The sequence below is a fragment of the Corythoichthys intestinalis genome, chromosome 11, assembly GCF_030265065.1.
Source record: "Corythoichthys intestinalis isolate RoL2023-P3 chromosome 11, ASM3026506v1, whole genome shotgun sequence".
Taxonomy (NCBI): Eukaryota; Metazoa; Chordata; class Actinopteri; order Syngnathiformes; family Syngnathidae; genus Corythoichthys; species Corythoichthys intestinalis.
This window is the reverse complement of record NC_080405.1, coordinates 15,761,105-15,766,827: the sequence shown is the minus strand read 5'-3', so window position 1 is coordinate 15,766,827 and position 5,723 is coordinate 15,761,105.

Sequence of the window (5,723 nt, the reverse complement as noted above, 5' to 3'; positions counted from 1 at the left end):
TAGAAAATAAATAGAACATTTTTCCGAGGCACTGAAAAGGATAGAAATAATGATTTTATTTTGTTTTCTATTCATTTTTTAAAACATTTGATTTGTGAAAAAAGTGCGACTTTTGACATAGAAAACATAAAATAGTCTGGGTGACCCCAAACTATTGAACGGTAGGCACATGTCATTACAATGTTTTAAAGGGAACTTAGGACTTAAAGACTTGTAGGCTCCAATAAGCCACAATTTTTCTCTTTTACTAAAACATGTTATAAAAAAACCACATAAAATGTTGCCATTGATTTAAAAATATATAACATTTAGTACGTTTGGAACTGTTTTGCCATGTTTTGTGGACGTTCGGGGTGATTACGTAGATTGTCACTGTCACTCGATGAATACTACCGGGTTACTGCAATTCCTTCTACGCGGCGAGACGTCCAACACATGCGCTCATCGGTTAAAAGTGGCAAGTACTTACTATTTGTGTTTTTGTTGAGTCTTTTATTACCTTTCCATTGACTCAAAATACTTTTTGCATGTGTTTCCCTCACATACTTTTAAGCATTGTATTTTTTTGTGGTCGCTTTAAAGCAGATTGTTGATCTGTTGACAACATTAGTGATGAAGCATATTTTACACCACCCTTATTTGCCATTTAAGTATTTTCTAAAGGCATCTTTAGTATGTTCTGTCTGTATGCATCTAAACAAAACAAGCTGAAAGCGCAGGGTAGTACTTTGGGTGTCAAATTCCCCTCTTGTTGACGTTTGGTGTAGCACATTTTGGCAAAACATTGTTATTTTTTTCCAACTCTCGTCTCTTCTCATCTGTGGCCTGTACTACGAAGCCGGTTTTCTGGCTTAGCAGGGTAACTTCGAGAGTAACTTCATCACATGCAGCATAATTTATCGGCTAAGTGGGACTACCAAAGGTGGATATGTTGAAACCGTGGAATGTTGCCATGGCAACACACGCCACACGTCAAACCTGGTCGTCTCAGAGTTAGATCTTGCTTAACCCCAGGATTCCAATTAAACACGCTCTATTTAAACAGCACTCCTCCGCGGACGTGTCGTCTTGACAATGACAGCGATGGATGACACTGGCGCGCGGGTTGTGAGGGGCTCTCTTCGGAGGGCACGGGTTTTTGGAGAGGGTTTTTGTATGCCATCGGTGATGCTGAATATCTGAGTAAGAACACTGTATGCCGTGCAATTCTGAAAGTTGTAGGACTGGGGTATGGAAACGCTTCAAATTGATTGTTGAAAATGCTATCCAGAAACTTGTGTTGGCTTCGTTGAATGTAAATGAATGTGGAGCTTTGCTCTCATACAAGAAATATATTTAATAAACTTTTCCATCATTATTTCGCTGTGTAAATGCATTTTACATTAATCATAAAAATATGTAGACTATTAAAACATTGAAAAAAACGTGTTTTTTTTCTCGAAGAGATTAAAATAAATGTCAAATCCACTGACACAACAGACACACAAATATAAAAGATGTTTATTGAATATGCATCTTACAGTCTTGTTTAATTGTGAGAATTCTTTACAAAAGACGGGCTTTAATTTATTATCATTACGCACAAGCATTGTCACAAATGTGATCACACAAAACGCAACTACGCATTGCATCCCCGCATTACCTTCTTCTCCTGAGTCCTCAAAAATATAACATAAAATTTCGGTGGGGGTTCAGGCTCGGGCCTGCAAATCAAGTTAATTGATTGGACTCGGGCCGGGTCGGGCTGGATTTTTTTAGGCCCAATCTAACTTCTACTCTGAAGACGTTCAAAGGACATATATTTTCATACAGTCAATGGGAGTAAACATACAATCATCCTGCTTCATGTGGTGATGCACAATAAATTATTATTTTTTACAGTTAGTGTACCGAATCTTATTTTATTGTCCTGACAGCAGGCTGTATTTCTTTTCATGGATTTAAGTAAACTGGCATATTGACGCATTCACAAATCACACGATCTGTAATCCGCTGCCAGCAGACCAGTCGCGCTCTACCAGCTGAAGCAGTGTTGGATTTCGCGGTGCGGGTGGATTTTAATTCCTCATAACTCCACCTGATTATCGCGCATTCCTCCTTCGTGAAGTAAGGTGCCCGTGCCATTTAGAGGCGTGCAAAATTTCCGATTCTTAGATTATTCTCGATTCGGCCGTGGAAGATTCGAGAACGATTCACAAATATCCAAATTCCGATTATTGAATTATACCAGGTAAAGTGGAAGTAAAACACAGTCAGCGCAGTCTCTGGGACGCAATGAGGAACGGACCGAGAGTAAATATCATGTTCAACTCATGCCGTGAGATAAAAAAAAACAATCATACCTGACTGCAACTCACAGCCGCTACAAACAACGCCCAGTTGCTAGTTGCTACATACGGCTACAGTAGATATCACATATATGTAGAACTAGATGCAAAATGACAGACGACGTCGGTGTTAGACCTTGCATTATTGAACATAGATGCAGTAGACCTCTCTAGAAGGCTCTGTTGTAGCGAACCTAATTAACTTTTTATCTAAAATACTCCTAAATCGGCAGAATCTTGTCTTGAATCTATCTTTAAATGATGAAATAGTTTCAAAGCTTTGACAAAAGTAGACAGAAGGGAAATTATGGAATAACAGGAGCAATTTTAACAACTGTAACAGTTGATTCACAACATTAAATTAATTGAATGTAGTTTAAAGCTGCTGATACGGAATGGGGACTGGAGTTTTTTATTTACTGTTATTTTCGTATATTTGTTCACTGGTATATGCTAACTTGATACTGAAATAGTAGTTTGGTTTAGCTTGAGAGGATTTTTGAACAATTTTAGAACAAATCTACAAAACATTTAAAAAAAAAGAAAAAAAGGAGGGAGGTGCATCAATACTCGTTTTATAATCGAATCGGAGCCTCTGAATCGTAATCGTAATCAAATCGTTAGGTGCCCAAAGATTCCCAGCTCTAGTGCCATCGTCAGAAGTAATATTTGACTCTGGTCTTTTATGTGAACGCGCAGTAACTCTGACTGGGTTGACACAGGTTCGACTAATCAACCTCATAATTAGCGTCGTAGCACCGATTGACCACAAACTAGATAACCAGGTTTTGTCAACTCTGGTTACCCACTGGTAAGCAGGATTACTTCTGGGGAGGTTGAAATCCATTCGTAGTATAGGCCACTGGTCGTTCCTGTTTTTGCTGCTCGTTTTCCGAAATATCGACAGTGCTATCATGCTCATTAATGTTCCTGTCAGGTTCAATTTGAAAGGGTTGAACTGACAACATGTTTATGTTGCTAAAGTCATACTCTAGAAGCCTGGCAGCGTAACCATGTGATGTCACTGCCCTGCGACGTCAACAAATATGGCGACCTATTAGTTAAACTAATTTTACAAATTGTATAAAAACGAAAACATCAAGAGCGGTTTAAACATCAATATTTATTGACTTATAATAAAGTTAATCTTTTTAGGAACCACAAGTCTTTCTATCCATGGATCTCTTTATGGAGTATGGTTGTTTTATTTCATATACAGTATTTATGTTTAATATTCATCGCTAGAGCAAAGACTACAGCTTCTGTTGTTCAAAAAATGTCATAAATAAAACCAGTATGAATAGACATTGCTAGTTTTAAATGTCTTTAAAGAATGTTGTTTGTCATGAATTTTTTGTGAATAATTCACTATTGCTACATGAAAATGTGAGTTCTTCAGTGTCAATCAGTCAAATATTTATGTTGCACTTTTTATGCATGGGGAATGCGCGACTCATAGTTACAAGCAGATACTAACACGAGCAGTGTTTGTCAGTCACATTAGAATAATATTTGATTTCAAATGTGTCTTAAATCCTTCATTTGTGGTGAGACTTTAGGAATGAGTTAAGCAATAAAATGTGAAAATGTAACTTCTACGGTGTCAGGGAATGTGCCAAATCTTCAGTTACTCTATGTACAGCTACAGCGTATCATAAAAGTGAGTACACTCCTCGCATTTCTGCAGATATTTAAGTATATCTTTTCATGGGACAACACTGACAAAGTGACACTTTGACACAATGAAAAGTACTCTGTGTGCAGCTTATATAATAGAGTTAATTTATTTCCCCCTCAAAATATAGCCATTAATATCTAAATCCCTGGCAACAAAAGGGAGTACACCCCTTAGAAACTACATACATCCCTAAATGTCCAAATTGAGTACTGCTTGTCATTTTCCCTACAAAATGTCATGTGACTCGTTATAGGAGTGCTGTCAGCATTGCTGCAGAGATTGAAGAGGTGGGGGGGGGGTCAGCCTGTTAGTGCTCAAACCATACGCCGCACTCTACATCAAATTGGTGTGCATGGCTGTCACCCAAGGAGGAAACCTCTTCTGTAGACGGTACACAAGAAAGTCCACCGTTCTCATCAGACCATAGGACATGGTTCCAGTAATCCATGTGCTTTATTGACATGTCTTTAGGACATGGTTCTAGTAATCCATGTGCTTTGTTGACATTTCTCCAGCAAACTGTTTGCGGGCTTTCTTGTGGAAAGTTCAGTATCCTCCAAATTAATACAGTAACGAGTGGAATAAGAAATGTTATTTGTTGGATTTCGGCGTAGCCGTGAATGCGGATCCCAGGAATGCAAAATCAAGTGCTCAAAATGTGTGAGTGATGACATATTACACAAAAACACAAAAGTTGGGAAAAAAAGTACACTTGCAAACGGCGGGGCCAGAATCGGGTAAGAAAGTTTACTTACTAAAAAACGTGAGGAATCAGTACTCACAAATAAACCGACATAACAGAACAAGATCTATGACAAAGACAAAAGCCGAACAACCATGGTTAGCGAGTAAATACTCCACCGTCTGCTTCTACCACCATTTAATGGCAGGGTAACACTTTATAATAACTATCTGTTATAACTAGTTAATAGATCATTAGTAAACTGCTAATAAATTATTTATCATTGATTTATTAAGTGTCTCTTAATAGTTAGTGTTAACAATTTATGATGATGACTTTTTGATAGTTAATATACCATAAATAAACATGATAAATGAGTAATAAATTACTTGTAAGCTGTATGTCAATGATTCCTACCTGCACCTTATAAATTATTAGTATAAAACTAACAAGCTATTTGTAATTCACTAACTAATGACTTATTAAGTACCAATTAGGGCTGCAGCTATCGAATATTTTAGTAATCGAGTAATCGACTGAAAATTCTATCGAGTAATCGGATAAAACTTTTTTCTTAGGTAAAGAGCAATTACAAATATACATGAGAAAAAAAGACATTTAATCCAATATTGAACCATTTTCAGTCAATCAATGTCTTTATTTTCGATGTACATTGTAAAAAACAGTCAACAGTTGCATCTCAGATGTGACTAGAAAAAAAATTCACTGTTTTCACTCAAAAAACTTCTTATTAAATCTTATTAAAAAATATATTTCTTACCTAAAAATGTAATTACGCTTGATAACACACATCACTTGAAAGCTTCGTGTTTTTCCCACGTGTTTCAACTTAATTTCCATTTGTGTCAAGCTATTTTTAAATTCTACTTAAGTTTTAAGTTCGTCTAAACTGTAAGTACTGAAGAGATTGAGTTTTTGCAGTGTTCAAAATAAATGTATGATACCTGCTGTATTGTAGCACATGAGGGACCAGTGCTACTTGGTGTTTTATTCAGCAATGACTACTGAGCTAAAA